General features: G+C 42.1%; 1 long non-coding RNA gene across 4 annotated transcripts in view; it reads left to right on the forward strand.

Annotated features, from left to right (window-relative positions):
- The window catches only part of LOC113895519, a 43,617-nt gene that overhangs the window by 20,077 nt on the left and 6,970 nt on the right, over positions 1-16,570 (forward strand). For all 4 annotated transcript variants that reach the window (XR_003511857.1, XR_003511859.1, XR_003511858.1 and 1 more), the window contains exon 2: positions 14,574-14,650. This is a non-coding gene — a long non-coding RNA (uncharacterized LOC113895519). The remainder of the gene's footprint in view (positions 1-14,573; positions 14,651-16,570) is intronic.

Genomic DNA, 16,570 nt, shown 5'->3' on the forward strand with positions numbered 1-16,570 from the left:
AGATGAGTGCAATTGTGCGGTAGTTTGAGCATTCTTTGGCATTGCCTTTCTTTGGGATTGGAATGAAAACTGACCTTTTCCAGTCCTGTGGCCACTGCTGAGTTTGCCAAATTTGCTGGCATATTGAGTGCAGCACTTTCACAGCATCATCTTTCAGGATTTGGAATAGCTCAACTGGAATTCCATCACCTCCACTAGCTTTGTTCATAGTGATGCTTTCTAAGGCCCACTTGACTTCACATTCCAGGATGTCTGGCTCTAGGTGAGTGATCACACCATTGTGATTATCTGGGTCATGAAGATCTTTTTTGTATAGTTCTTCTGTGTATTCTTGCCATCTCTTCTTAATATCTTCTGCTTCTGTTAGGTCCATACCATTTCTGTCCTTTATTGAGCCCATCTTTGCATGAAATGTTCCTTTGGTATCTCTGATTTTCTTGAAGAGATCCCTAGTCTTTCCCATTCTGTTGTTTTCCTCTATTTCTTTGCATTGATCGCTGAAGAAGGCTTTCTTATCTCTTCTTGCTATTCTTTGGAACTCTGCATTCAGATGCTTATATCTTTCCTTTTCTCCTTTGCTTTTTGCTTCTCTTCTTTTCACAGCTATTTGTAAGGCCTCCTCAGACAGCCATTTTGCTTTTTTGCATTTCTTTTCCAGGGGATGGTCTTGATCCCTGTCTCCTGTACAATGTCACGAACCTCATTCCATTATTCATCAGGCACTGTATCTATCAGATCTTGGCCCTTAAATCTATTTCTCACTTCCACTGTATAATCATAAGGGATTTGATTTAGGTCATACCTGAATGGTCTAGTGGTTTTCCCTACTTTCTTCAATTTAAGTCTGAATTTGGCCATAAGGAGTTCATGGTCTGAGCCACAGTCAGCTCCCGGTCTTGTTTTTGCTGACTGTGTAGAGCTTCTCCATCTTTGGCTGCAAAGAATATAATCAATCTGATTTCGGTGTTGACCATCTGGTGATGTCCATGTATAGAGTCTTCTCTTGTGTTGTTCGAAGAGGGTGTTTGTTATGACCAGTGCATTTTCTTGGCAAAACTCTATTAGTCTTCCAAGGCCAAATTTGCCTGTTACTCCAGGTGTTTCTTGACTTCCTACTTTTGCATTCCAGTCCCCTATAATGAAAAGGACATCTTTTTTGGGTGTTAGTTCTAAAAGGTCAAGATATAAATACTATGTATGTATTTCAGAAAAATTATGAGCTTCTGCCTAACTATAATTTTTTAGTAATATGAATAGAGTGCTAGATTTCTAAGTAAAATTTCTAATTAAAAAAATTTCTAATTTTATTTAGTATGAATAGACTGCTAGATTTCTAATTAAAAATAGATGAGCAACAAGCATCAAAGGCTTACTGTATAGCACAGGGAACTGTAGTCAGTATCTCATAATAACCTATAATGGCAAATAATCTGAATAATAACATGTGTATATGTATAACTGAATCACCTTTCTGTGCACCTAAAACATTGTTAAGTCAACTATACTTCAATAAAATATATTTAAGCAAAAAACAAAAAGAATTCTAATTGACTTAAAGGAAATTAAGTGCTTATATAAATACTCAGAGATAGAAAATAATCTGCCAAGATGAATTTCAAGTTCATGTCATCTGAAAAATATTCAGTACTAAACTGATAGGACTTCCCTAGTGGCTCAGACAGTAAAGAAACTGCCTGCAATGTGGGAGACCCAGGTTTGATCCCTGGGTCAGGAAGATCCCCTGGAGAAGGGAATGGCAGCCCACTCCTGTATTCTTGTCTGGAGAATTCTGTAGACAGAGGAGCCTGGCGGGCTATACCTCAACCCCATGGGGTCACAAAGAGTTGGACACAATGAGTGACTAACACTTTCAGTTTCAAACTGATAGCTGATATTTAAGATGACTTAGGTACTTCTGTTGTACCTAGGTTTCAGTTCAGTTCAGTGGCTCTTTGTCCTATGCTCTATGGACTGCAGCACGCTAGACTTCCCTGTCCATCACCAACTCCCAGAGCTTGCTCAAACTCATGTATCTCAAGTAGGTGATACCATCCAACTGTCTCATCCTCTGTTGTCCCCTTCTCCTCCTGCCTTCAATCTTTCCCAGCATCAGGGTCTTTTCCAATGAGTCAGTTCTTAGCATCAGGTGGCCAAAGTATTGGAGTTTCAGCTTTAGCATCAGTCCTTCCAAAGAATATTCAGGACTGATTTCCTTTAGGATTGACTGGTTGGATCTCCTTGCAGTCCAAGGGACTCTCAAGAATCTTCTCCAACACCACAGTTCAAGAGCATCAATTCTTCGGCCCTCAGCTTTCTTCACAGTCCAACTCTCACATCCATACATGACCACAGGAAAAACCATAGCCTTGACTAGACGGACCTTTGTTGGCAAAGTAATGTCTCTGCTTTTCAATATGCTATCTAGATTGGTCATAACTTTTCTTCCAAGGAGTAAGAGTCTTTTAATTTCATGGCTGCAGTCACCATCTGCAGTGATTTTGGAGCCCAAAAAAATAAAGTCTGGCACTGTTTCCACTGTTTCCCCATCTATTTCCCATGAAGTGATGGGACCGGATGCCATGATCTTCGTTTTCTGAATGTTGAGCTTTAAGCCAACTTTTTTACTCTCCACTTTCACTTTCATCAAGAGGCTTTTGAGTTCCTCTTCACTTTCTGCCATAAGGGTGGTGTTATCTGCATATCTGAGGGTATTGATATTTCTCCTGGCAATCTTGATTCCAGCTTGTGCTTCTTCCAGCCCAGCGTTTCTCATGATGTACTCTGCATAGAAGTTAAATAAGCAGGGTGACAATATACAGCCTTGATGTACTCCTTTTCCTATTTGGAACCAGTCTGTTGTTCCATGTCCAGTTCTGACTGTTGCTTCCTGACCTGCATATACGTTTCTCAAGAGGCAGGTCAGGTGGTCTGGTATTCCCATCTCTTGAAGAATTTTCCACAGTTTATTGTGATCCACACAGTCAAAGGCTTTGGCATAGTCAATAAAGCAGAAATAAATATTTTTCTGGAACTCTCTTGCTTTTTCGAGAGTTCAAATAAGACTTTATTATATCTATTGCAGATTTGTTAGTAAGAAAAGTAACTCAACGTGGAAAAAACTTTTAATGAAAGTAACATATATGTTTTCAGTAAAATAAGGTGTGAGGAATAAAAAAATACTGAAAAGAGTTATCCATGATCAGGATTTTCTAAGATTTCATTAAATCTAGTTGGGTGAATGGGTTTTGTTCCTAATGGGCTAGGAAAAGACTGGATTTGGTTTCTCCCTCCAAAATATTCCCGAAATGCTGCTTTTGACAATACATTGTGTGTGTGTGTTTGCCTTTACGTGATTTGTATTTACTTTTGAGAGCTCTGGTAACTTTGGTTGGAAAATAAGTATTGTAGGTGATGTATGATCTTACTTGACTAAATGTTTCAGAATTTCTCATATATAAAATTTTAAAATTCTTTTGATTTCCAGCTAATTTTGGGATGCTTTAGGTGGCCCCTGAGGCCTCTCAGAGAAATATTTAGCTAGAATTATTTGATAAGTTGAATTAAATGTAATCATTTGTAGTTCTAGTTATTGTAACTAAATTTCTTTATAGATTACACTGTAATTAGATGTTTAACCTTGCTTGGTAAGTCTTTTGTTATTTATAGATAATTATTTTTGTACTTGGATGCTTTTACAAGAAGGGCTTCATTATCAAGGAGATTCATAGAAAAAGCTATGGAAGCAGTCACAACAGTTCCACACCAACATGATGGCTGTACAAGGATTTCCAGCCCATACTGACTTAAAACAAGGAGCTCCTGAGGCCCCTAGATCAGGCATCCAGAGATTTCTACTCCCTGACAGGCAGAGTCAACACCCCTACTCAGCCTTCAAGCAGTCACAGAAGACAGACTATCAAGGGCCGCTTCCCATAAGAATATGAAAGTAAAGTCTCTGAGGGGGAAATGAAACAGGAGGAAGCGGGGCAGGGCACAAACTTTAAAAAAATGACTTAGCCTGAGAACACAACATAAACTGATTAGAACCAAATAGGTCCAAAGTGGCAGTTAACTTCCACCGTATCTTGAGCCTCATCATATGCTCATTGTAACATATCAGCAAGCTAATTGACACACCACCACGACAGTGACCTACCAGGAAAGATCAAAAAGTGGATGGTGGACCCATTTCTGGAAATCTCCACTCCTTCCCCAAAATAGCTGGAATACACCTCCCACTCATAAGCCTATGAAATTACCCATTCCTATAAAAACTTGCCAACTCCCTACCCGGAGACCTTTCACCTTCTGAGATGGCCCACATTCTGTGGAGTGTGTTTCTCTCTAAATAAATCCACTTCTTACCTGTCACTTTGTCTCCCACTCAATTCTGTCTGCAATGAGACATCAAGAAATTGAGCTTCATTAAGTCCTAAGACTAGATGTGATCTCAGTTAAAAAGATCGCGTCTTCAAGTCCCAATCTGAGTTACATGGTTTCATCTGGAGGGGCATCATTTTTTACAGGAATTACCGAGCTTCCTTCACCCACATAGAGGCAGGGAATACTTTCCTGATCCCCTTTCTCTATAGCCATCTCATGAAGTTTCTTATTTATTTATTAGGCTTTGCTGGGTCTTCGTTGCTATGCGTGGGCTTTCTGTAGTTGCAGCGAGTGGGGACTACGCTTCATTGCGGTGCACCAGCTTCTCTTAACTGAACTTACTGAACTCTTGTTGCCGAGCACGGGCTCTAGGCCCATGGGCTTCAGTAATTGCAGCACGTGGGCTCAGTAGTTGTGGTTCCTGGGCTCTAGAGCACAGGCTCAAGAGTTGTGGTGCAGAGGCTTAGTTACTCTGTGGCATGTGGGATCTTCCCAGACCAGGGATCAAACCCATATCCCCTGCATTCGCAGGTGGATTCTTAACCACTGGACCCACCAGGGAAATCCTCATCAAGTTTCTTTCTCCCCAATTTTTGTTTTAAAATTTTTCAACCAGTAAAGGTTTTAAAAAGCAAAGAGGGAATTCCCTGGCAGTCCAGTTAAGACTTGGTACGTTCACTGCCATGGAACCAGGTTCAATCCTTAGTCAGGGAACTAAGATCCCAGAAACTGCAGGGCAAGGTCAAAGAAAAAAAAAGGAGAAATTGTCTGGAAGACCCTCATGTTCTTATTTGCTTTGGAAGAAAGTTTTCTCACTACTGAGCGAAATAGCTGTCCCTTAATGAAGATAAACCCAATGCAAGGTTTGCAGGGGATTGACTCATCAGTGGGGTGGGAAACCCGTATTTCAAGGTTGCAGGATTGCATGCTAAATTGCTTCAGTCATGTCCGACTCTGCGGCTCCAAGACTGCAGCCCGCCAGGTTCCTCTGTCTGTGGGATTTCCCAGGCAAGAATACTGGAGTGGGTTGCCATTTCCTCCTCCAGGGGATCTTTCCGACCAAGGGATTGAACCAGCATCTCTTACGTCTCCTGCATTGGCAGGCAGGTTCTTTACCACTAGCGCCACCTGGGAAACCGGGATTGTCTAGAGGAAGCAAATGACCACAAGGGGGCGGTAAAAACCGGTGGATGAATGGCGAGCTCTTGCTGGGAATGGGAATGAACAGCCTCCATTCAGCACCTGGAGTCTCTCTTGCTTATAGCGCAGAGACCCACCCTCTTAACTTTTATCATGGCACTTCTATAGTGAGATGTCTCCTTGTCTATATTGGTTGGGGCAAGTAGAACAGGGGGTGAACAGGAATTAATCAGCAAAGATTATCCCTACCCAGTCCACACTATGTCTTTCCCCTTCCCAGGAGGAGGCAGAGGCCGAGAGCCAGCATGGGGTGTGCCAGGCTCTTGTTGTTAAATCTGAACTCCTTCTCAGGGGCTATCAGGCTGTGCCAGAAGGAGTGTAATGAAAATGTTGGGTGTCTTTCAAGAGGATCTGAGGCAGGAGATAGATGGGCTCCAGGCTGAGCAGCTAGACTCTGTCCACTGTGGACAGAGATACTCCAAGATAAAGATGATAGCAGGAGCGAGAGAAGAGTTGTGCCAGATGAAAGAGAGACCATGTATTTCTCATTCTCGAAGTCAAAGAGACCTTCCTGATTACACATGAGGCTCCTTGGGAGCCAAAATGGAGTCGTGCCATCCCATAGTAGGTAATGTCAACCTACCCATAGGCCTTTTCACTAGAATCCATCTTGGCTAAGAGATGTGCGCACACATAGGGGAGGGAGATAAACCAGTTATGGATTCAGATTCAAGCAAAGCAAGATGACTGACCAGAGGAAACCCGGAAGAAATGCTCCATCTAAGTGATTCAAACCGCCACAAGGGCATGACTTTTGCTCTGAGCCCACACATGTGTCTACCCACATGTACCCTTTTCCCTCCTAATAAACACTTTACCCGTTTCGCTACTTTCCATTTTTGTGTAGGGATTCATTTCTACAAAGCCGGTGGGCCCGTGCCTCATCACTGGCCACTGGCTCTGCTGGTCTGGTGGCTAGTATTCAGTGCCCTTGGCCTGACTTTAGTCTCTGGGGTACCTGGCTTTAGGCTCTGGTACCAGAATCCCGCTTCAAGGCACTGCAGGCCAAGGCCAACTAAACTCAGAACTGCCGTGGTATTTCAGGAGGTTAAAAAAAGGAAAGTGGCTCACTTCTTATGCATGGCTTCCTGGGACTGAGAAGGGCCAAAGTTGTGAAACCCACGAGGGTTGGATACCTGGGCCTGCTCAGACCATGCATTCTGATACAGCAGCCCTCTGTGTAGGTATGGCCCCAACAGAAGAATGAAATGGCATAGTGCGCAAGGCCGTCCGCCTCTGAGGGTCTCTGGCCAGTGATGTTATCTCCTGCAGGAGGGCAGCAGAAACCATCCACCGAGCTGAGCTCTTGCTCTGAGAGATACAAGGCATTGTTCAGAGGATCTCACTTCCTACTTCTTCCCTCCCTCTTCCTCTCCCATCTTTCCCTTCTCCCATGGAAAATTTCGCACAGGCATGAGGACAAAGAGAACAAGGTATCCTTATACCTACCAGTCAGGTACAGTGAGCCTCTCATGACCACTCTTATTTCATCTTTATCCCTCCCTCTCCACTCCCACCACTGGATTATTTCACAGCAAATTCTAGCTATTATAACATCTTCTCCAGACATTTTAGGCTTCATCTCTAAAGGGTAAGAGTTGTTTTTTAAATCCAAGCACAGTTCCATTATCATACCTTGGTATCTTTTAATACCCAATCCCTACTCACATTTTCCTCATTTTATAAAGAATATATTTTTATAGTTGATTGGTTCAGTTCAGAAGTGAAAGAAACGGGTAGTCGCTCAGTTGTGTCCAACTCTTTGCAACCCCATGGAATGTAGCCCGCCAAGCTCCTCTCCATGGAATTCTCCAGACAGGAATACTGGAGTGGGTTGCCATTCCCTTCTCCAGGGGATCTTCCCAACCCAGGGATCGAACTTGGGTCTCCCACATTGCAGGTGGATTCTTTACTCTCTGAGCCACCACCAAAGGATCCACCTGAAATCCACATTTCACATTTGGTGGATGGGTCTCTTAGGTCTCTTTCTCTTTTTTAAAAAGTATTTTATTATGTTAATATTATTTTAAATAATTTTATTATTTTAATATTTAAAGTGTTTCCAAAGAGTTTTTTAAAAAATTAATGTAACCAGACAACTAAGTCATTTGTCACATTTAGCTCTCCCACTACCATACAAGATACTTGGTTCAGGTCAAAGTGCAAATTTTTTTGATCATCTTTATGTACGTATTTCTTGTCTATCTAGAAAGAAGGTGAGTAAAGATTTGTTTATAGTTAATTCTATGTTTTAATGTTCACCATTCAAATATTTGAATTCACTTGATTCATTTTGCTTCCCTTTAAGTAGTAAAAATTGGTAGTGTCCTAGCTAAGCTTGTTGTTCATTTCTGTTCATCTTGGGACAAGCAGTGGTGGCAGCAGCCATCACTGAGAGCACAGGATCCTTTTGTTAATAGATCCCATCAGCAAAACTTTCGAGAGCGAAAAGAGGGTGCATACGAGGATGCTGAGACCAAAGGCATAAATTGCATGTGTGCTTACCCTGGCTCTCACACAGCATTGACAGAAGTGTCTGCATTTCTTATAACTACTATAGATATCAATAGTCTTATTTCTGTTTTGATTAAAATTTGTATTAGAAGATTATATATTTTATCAGTACAAAACATGTATATGATTAAATGTGTATATAAGGTATAAAGATAATAAAATGAGCCCTTATGTGCCCAACATCCAGCTTAAGAAATGGAACTCAGGAGGGAAGTTCAAGAGGGAGGAGACACATGTATACCTATGGCTGATTCATGTTGACATATGGCAAGAAACCAACACAATATTGTAAAGCAATTACCCTCCAATTAAAAATAAATTTAAAAAAGAAATGGAGCTCTAAGAGTATCATGAAGCTCCTCCCTCCTCACCCACCATGGTAAACCTGTCTTGAATTTTTATCAGTCCTTGCTTTCCTTTATATTTTACCACATATGTATGTATGTGTGTTGTTAAAGACCATATTGTTTTTTCTTTGTGTGTGTGTGTGTTTTGTTTTTTTCTTTTTTATATAATTTCACTTGTTTATTTTGCTGGGTCTTCCTTGCTGTGTGGAGTTTTCCTCTAGTTGTGGGGAGCAAGGGCTACTGTAGCTGTGGCTTCCCATTGTGCTGGCTCCTCCTGTTGCAGAGCGTAGGCTCTAGAGCACCCGGGCTTCAGTAGCCGCAGCACGTGTGCCCAGGAGTTGTGGTTCCCGGGCACGAGAGCGCAGGCTCAGCGGTTGTGTTGCATGGGCTTAGTTGCTCCACAGCATGTGGGATCTTCCCAGACCAGGGATTGAACCCGTGTCTCCTGCATTGGCATATTCTTTACCACTGAGCCACCAGGGAAGCCCGAATATATAGTTTAGTTTTGCTTGTTTTTGAACTTTTCAAAACGTATTGTTTTATGTTTTGTATTTTTCTGATTTGCCTTTTTCACTCAACCTTATGTTTGCAGGATTCATTCATGTTGCTGTAAATAGTACATTTGCACTGCTAATGCCATCTCATTGTGTATCGCAGTTACTAATCCATTGCTCCATCAGACATTGGCTTGCTTCCAGTTTTTGTTTTGGTTTTTTTTAAATTACAGGCAAGTTTACCTTCAGTCTTCTTACTCCCATGCTCTGGTGCACGCGTATAAGAGTTTATACTTGGCTAAATGGTGCCAGAACAATTGATGAATTTACACTCCTACAAGCAGTGCTTGAGACTTAGCAACACAGCTTTTAATTTGTGTCAAACTGATAAAGATAAACTAGTATCTAATTGTGGTTTTTTCTTTTCTATTTATTTATTTTTTTATTTATTTGACTGCTCCAAGTCTTTGTTGTGGCATGTGGAATCTAGTTCTCTGACCAGGAGTTGAACCCAGGCACCCTGCATTGGAAAGACAGAGTCTTAGCCACTAGACCACCAGGGAAGTCCCTAACTCTGCTTTTGATGTGCATTTTTCTGACTACTATGGGTCAGAAATTCTTTCAGATTTTTTGGTCTTTATATTTCCTTCTCCAGGAAGCAGATTATTTGTCTATTGCTGACATGGAGGGTTTTGTTTCCTTTAAATATATGTTATAGTTTCTTTTTTTAAAGATATATATATATATTTTATTCATTCATTCATTTATGTATGCTGTGCCCAGTCTTAGTTGCATGTGGAGTCTAGTTCCCTGACCTGGGATTGAACCCAGGCCCCTTGCATTCAGGTATCTGAGTCTTAACCACTGGACCGCCAGGGAAGTCCTGCGTTATAGATTCAAATCCTGCATCACTTATATGCATAGCACAATTCTTCTACAGATTTGAAGCTTATCTCTTCATTTTCATTTTGGTGTGTGTGTTTACACTGAAAAATGCTTTTTATGGAGAATTTTGGAGGTACAAAAACATAAACTAATACAGCCCAGTGTACCCATCATCAAGACTCACCAAACTTCCCACCCTTGGCTCATCCTGCCTCGACATACATCTATTTCCTTTACCTCCTGTGTTATTTTGAAACAAATCATGGACAGCATATATATTCATACGCATATTTGTGTATTTAAAAGGATGCGCATCCTGCCCGGATGCCTTCCCCACCTCCTTTGTGCTCTAACACCCTATTCCAGGCTGCTGCGCCTGTGCTGCTTCCCTGCCTGTGCTCTCTGGCCTCTGATACATCTCCTGTGCAGATGCCTCCGTGCCACGTGGACTCTGACGCCTCCTTTGAGCCACCCTTGTTCTCCCTTCACCCTCTAACGTGGCAAAATAACTGACTTGTCATCACCTAACCTTTTAGTACTGAGTGTTTCAGAAAAGGAAGGGAAGGAGGGGATGGGAGGAAGTGGAAAGAAGGAGAAAAAGAAGAACATGAACACATATGGCACCTTTTGATGAATTAGGTATTTCTGATATTAATATAGCCAAATTTATCAAACTTTCCCTTTGCAGTTTTCACTTTTTGTATCTTGCTTAGTGAATTATGTCCTATTGCCAACATCCGCTGGATCATGGAAAAAGCAAGAGAGATCCAGAAAAAATCTATTTCTGTTATATTGATTACGCCAAAGCCTTTGACTGTGTGGATCACAATAAACTGTAGAAAATTCTGAAAGAGATGGGAATACCAGACCACCTGACCTGCCTCTTGAGAAACCTATATGCAGGTCAGGAAGCAACAGTCAGAACTGGACATGGAACAACAGACTGGTTCCAAATAGGAAAAGGAGTACATCAAGGCTGTATATTGTCACCCTGCTTATTTAACTTCTATGCAGAGTACATCATGAGAAACGCTGGGCTGGAAGAAGCACAAGCTGGAATCAAGATTGCCAGGAGAAATATCAATACCCTCAGATATGCAGATAACACCACCCTTATGGCAGAAAGTGAAGAGGAACTCAAAAGCCTCTTGATGAAAGTGAAAGTGGAGAGTGAAAAAGTTGGCTTAAAGCTCAACATTCAGAAAATGAAGATCATGGCATCCGGTCCCACCACTTCATGGGAAATAGATGGGGAAACAGTGGAAACAGTGTCAGACTTTATTTTTTGGGGCTCCAAAATCGCTGCAGATCGTGACTGCAGCCATGAAATTAAAAGACGCTTACTCCTTGGAAGGAAAGTTATGACCAACCTAGACAGCATATTCAAAAGCAGAGACATTACTTTGCCAACAAAGGTCCGTCTAGTCAAGGCTATGGTTTTTCCTGTGGTCATGTATGGATGTGAGAGTTGGACTGTGAAGAAGGCTGAGCGCCAAAGAATTGATGCTTTTGAACTGTGGTGTTGGAGAAGATTCTTGAGAGTCCCTTGGACTGCAAGGAGATCCAACCAGTCCATTCTGAAGGAGATCAGCCCTGGGATTTCTTTGAAAGGAATGATGCTGAAGCTGAAACTCCAGTACTTTGGCCAGTACTCTTTTGCAAAGAGTTGACTCATTGGAAAAGACTCTGATGCTGGAAGGGATTGGGGGCAAGAGGAGAAGGGGACGACAGAGGATGAGATGGCTGGATGGCATCACTGACTCGATGGATGTTGAGTCTGAGTGAACTCCGGGAGCTGGTGATGGACAAGGAGGCCTGGCGTGCTGCGATTCATGGGGTCGCAAAGAGTCGATCTGATCAGAAACTTCCCTCTTAGAACCACTTTCGCTGAATCCCATAGGTTTTGGGTTACCGTGTTTTCATAGTCATTTGTTTCTAGGAATTTTTTTATTTCCGTTTTGATTTCTTCAGTAATTTGTATGTGTTTTAGAAACATACTGTTTAATCTCCATGTGTTTGTGTTTTTTATAGTCTTTTTCCTGTAATTGATATCATCTTATAGCACTGTGGTCAGAAAAGATGCATGATATGATTTCAATTTTCTTACATTTACTAAGGCTTGATTTGTGACCCAAATCCTGGAAAATGTTCCATGTATACTTGAGAAGAAAGTGTATTCTTATGCATTTGGTTAGAATATCCTGAAAATATCAATTAGATATACCTGGTCTAGTGTGTCATTTAAGGCTTGTGTTACTTATTAATTTTCTGTTTTGATGATCTGTCCATTGGTATAAGTGGGGTGTTAAAGTCCCCTACTATTATTACGTTGCCATCAATTTCCCCTTTTATGTCTGTTAGTGTTTGCCTTATGTATTGAGGTGCTCCTATGTTGGGTACATAAAATATTCACAATTGTTATGTCTTCCTCTTGGATTGATCCCTTGATCATTATGTAATATCCTTCCTTGTCTCTTGTAATATTTTTTGTTTTAACATCTATTCTGTCTGATATGCAAATTGTCACTCTGGCTTTCTTTTGATTTCCACTTGCATGGAATATACTTTTCCATCCTCTCACTTTGTGAGAGGATATGCGTGTCTAGGTCTGAAGTGGGTCTCTTGTAGACAGCATATATATGGGTCCTGTGTTTGTATCTATTCAGCCAATCTGTGTCTTTTGGTTGGAGCATTTAATCCATTGACTTTAAGTAATTACTGATATGTATGTTCTTATTGACATTTTCTTAATTGTTTTGGGTTTGTTTTTGTAGGTCTTTTCCTTCTCTTATATTTCCCGCCTATAGATGTCCCTTTAACATTTGTTGTAAATCTGGTTTGGTGGCGCTAAATTCTCTTAGTTTTGCTTGTCTGTAAAGCTTTTGATTTCTCCATCAATTTTGAATGAGATCCTTGAGGGTAAAGTAATCTTGGTTGTAAAATGACATCCTTCAGATACTTGGTGGCTTTTCAGATATATCCTCCCCTTAACAGCCTAGGGATTTTCAGGACTGTGGTCCATTTGCTAGGTTCTCAAGCAATTCTCTGGTAGTTTTATCCAAATACACAAATCCTTAGTCAAAGTGCTCACTATATCTCTTAAGTGTTTGCTCAGTTGTGTCCGACTCTTTGTGACTCCATGGACTGTGGCCCACCAGGATCCTCTGTCTGTGGGATTTTCCAAGCAAGAATACTGAAGTGTCTTGCCATTGCCTTCTCCAAGGGATCTTCCCAACCCAGGGATCGAACCCAAATCTCTTGCACCTCCTGCATTGGCAGGCAGATTCTTTACTACTGTGCCATGGCTCAGCAGGTAAAGAATCCACCTGCAAAGCAGGAGACGTGGGATTGATCCCTAGGTCAGGAAGACTCCTGGAAAAGGAAATGGCAACCCACTCCAGTATTCTTGCCTGGAAAATCTTATAGACTGAGGAGCCTGGTGGGCCACAGTCCATAGGGCCGCAAAGAGCTGGACACGATTTAGCGACTGATCACCCACACACAAGCACCACCTGGGAAGCTCATTATATACTGATGACCAAAAGGTGGCTGCTCAGAATCTATCTTCACAAACTGCAGTGAATTTTTAATGTTAATTTAAAAACTGAAGCAGTGTACTGTTTTGGTAGGACTACGTTTCTCCTTAGCATTGCATCCTATTAGGTATTGTTGTGTAGTGGTGCATGTGCTGGGTATATGTGTCATTTCCAATACTGCATTAGTGAAAATGTACACATTGATTTATACTGAAATGCTGTATCTTGGACATCCCAAGTTATGTAAGACATATTATGAAAATGAGTTTCAACTGTGCCTTTATATATTTTTCAATGTGGCTACTAAATTTTTTTAATTACGTAAGTGTCTCACTTTATGTGTTTTATGAGAGCATACTGACATACATTTTAAGAATTCAGTCCAGAATGTTTGAGATTTTCTAAGCAATAGAAGCACTTCCTTACTTAAAATAAGTGTAGTGATCATTGTAATGATCATCATGTCCACAATCATTTCCCCCAGAATGGTTGATAACCTCAGTAGAAGCTTCCACAGGAAGTAAATACAAACCAAACACTATAATGAAAATTTCTTCTTTTTAATATTACAGTTGAGAGAGAAGACTCATTTTGGATTCAGGGCCAAAATTTATTCTACATGTTTCTGTGCCAACAATCTGTTGAACCTTTTCCCACTCATTCTCAGCACCGGTAAAGCAGCCCCCCTTTCATTAAGTGTCGGCAATTTGGAGATTACCACCTGTCCTTTGGGGGCTTCCCTGGTGGCCCAGTGGCTAAGAATCCACCTGCAATGCAGGAGATACACAGGAGATGCAGGTTTTGATCACTGGGTGGGAAGATCCCCTGGAGAAGGTAAAGGCTACCCACTCCACTATTCTTGCCTGGAGAATCCCACGGACAGAGGAGCCTGGCAGGACACAGTCCATTGAGTCACAAAGAGTTGGACATGCACTCACACATCTATCCTTTGGGAAGGCCATTTTAATCTACCATCTTTGACTTCTATGAGTTGCAGCTGTTGCTGCTCATTTTTTTCTTCACTTGTCACAGTAGAAAAGAGTAACTGGAAACAAATCAGCCTGTCTCTGTGGCCCCCTTCAATCCAAATTATTAGCTCTTAGTGCATTGGCCGGATCTGACTACTGATCATTTCTTGAGCTTGTATGAGATCTTTGTTGTAGTCCAATCCATTGACTTCTGACTTGAATATTTTTCCTTTTTTTTTTAACCAGTCAGCATCATAGAGGATTCTGAAAGAAATACTGGAACACCAAAGAAGAACTTCTTGGACTTCCAGCATCCCACCCAAGTAACATTCCAAGACACCCTGATGACTTCTGCCAGACAGCTCACCCGCATTTCAAAGTCCAAACTAACCTTCCCTCCTTCCCTTGCCCTGCCAACTCCCATGGAACCCCCAGAGTTGGTGAGGGGAGTGATCCCATCTCCTAAAAACGCCCTAAAGTGTTCAAGGGAGAGGGAAGCCCAGGACTGGAGTTTTTCTGAGACCAGGGCAACAAAGCAGTCCAGGAGAACACGCTGCCCGGTGCCCCTCCAGCCTACTCCCTTCCTCCCTGGGGTCCCCTTCTCCAGGGCACCCTCTGGATGTACAGTGGGGCATGAAAGCCATTAAGCTATGACATGGCCCTCCACAATTGCTACCAGTCTTGCCTTCACTGTTTAGGCTTTTTGTCTGGAGCCATGACATTTCTTACTTTAACTAAACTTGATCACTTCCATTCCTCGGTAAAGACTGGCCCTTATACACATGTTACCAAAAGGTGTGTGTGGGAGGGTCTGGCTGCTTGCCGCCCCAAAGCCAATAAACAGGCCAGGTTGGTGGAAAGGAAAGTTTGCTTTATTTCAGATACTGGCAACTGGGGGGAAAGGATGGCAGACATCTGTCCAAAGGCTGATTCACCACCCCTGACAAGCAGGGGTGAGAGCTGTTATAGAAAGATGGTGTTGGGGGGGCGTCACATGCAGAAACAGCACAATCATCTCTAACAGTCGTCTTCAAATTGGTCACCAGTGGTCTGACCAGCATCTCTTGATTGTTTTAGGGACAGTTAATCTTCAGTTCCAGAGTCCACTTGTTCCCATTTCTTTGCAGTCAATTCTCAGAATTGTGGCAGCTCAAGTCCTGGGTACAGTCTGGTCATCATATAGCTACCTTCTCCACCTGGGGTTTTGGTATCTATAAGACAGCTCACACGATGTGGCTCAGAATATTATCTACAGCCCTTGAGAAAGAACTAAATGTCCTTGACTATGCTTAATGACTGCATTATTATTATTTAGTCTTCTTTGTTTCCACATTTCTCACTTCTCTAATTTTCCTTTGTTTCCACATTTCTCACTTCTTTAATTAAACTTCAGTTCAGTTCAGTCGCTCAGTCCTGTCCGACTCCTTGCGACCCCATGAATCGCAGCACGCCAGGCCTCCCTGTCCATCACCAACTCCCGGAGTTCACTCAGACTCATGTCCATTGAGTTGGTGATGCCATCCAGCCATCTCATCCTCTGTCCTCCCCTTCTCTTCTTGCCCCCAATCCCTCCCAGCATCAGAGTCTTTTCCAGTGAGTCAACTCTTCGCATGAGGTGGCCAAAGTACTGGAGTTTCAGCTTCAGCATCATTCCTTCCAAAGAAATCCCAGGGCTGATCTCCTTCAGAATGGACTGGTTGGATCTCCTTGCAGTAATTAAACTTATTCTTTGATTAAAGTTGTCCACAGACAACTGGCAGGCAGAAGACATGGGGGGTAAGGATCATTAGGGTTCTGCTGTTTCACACACAACTAACCTGTCTTCTGAAATGTGCACTATTCCCATAGAGGAGGAAGCTCATCCTTGCCCTGTCCCACCTACTACAATCCTTTGTAAATTTGTTCCTGGACCAAAGAAACTGAGGTTTAGAACACTCTAGACCTGGGATTCTCAACTATGGCTGCTCACTGAAATTACCTGGGGAGATTTTAAATCCTGGTGACCCAGGTACTATGCCGACCAACTCAATCAGAAGCCCTGGAGGTGGACCCAGGCCCCATCATTTTTAGTGCTCCACAGGTGATTCTAGTGGGTGGCCAGGGTGAGGACCGTGGCTCTAGTTTGGGAATCTAGAATGTGTTCTAGATCATTCTCCTTAGACAGTTTACTTTCTTAATGCAATACTTAATTCTAAGCCCTACATTTTTCTTGTGTTCAACTCTTGCTATCAACTTTCCTTTGC

The sequence above is a fragment of the Bos indicus x Bos taurus genome, chromosome 7, assembly GCF_003369695.1.
Source record: "Bos indicus x Bos taurus breed Angus x Brahman F1 hybrid chromosome 7, Bos_hybrid_MaternalHap_v2.0, whole genome shotgun sequence".
NCBI lineage: Eukaryota > Metazoa > Chordata > Mammalia > Artiodactyla > Bovidae > Bos > Bos indicus x Bos taurus.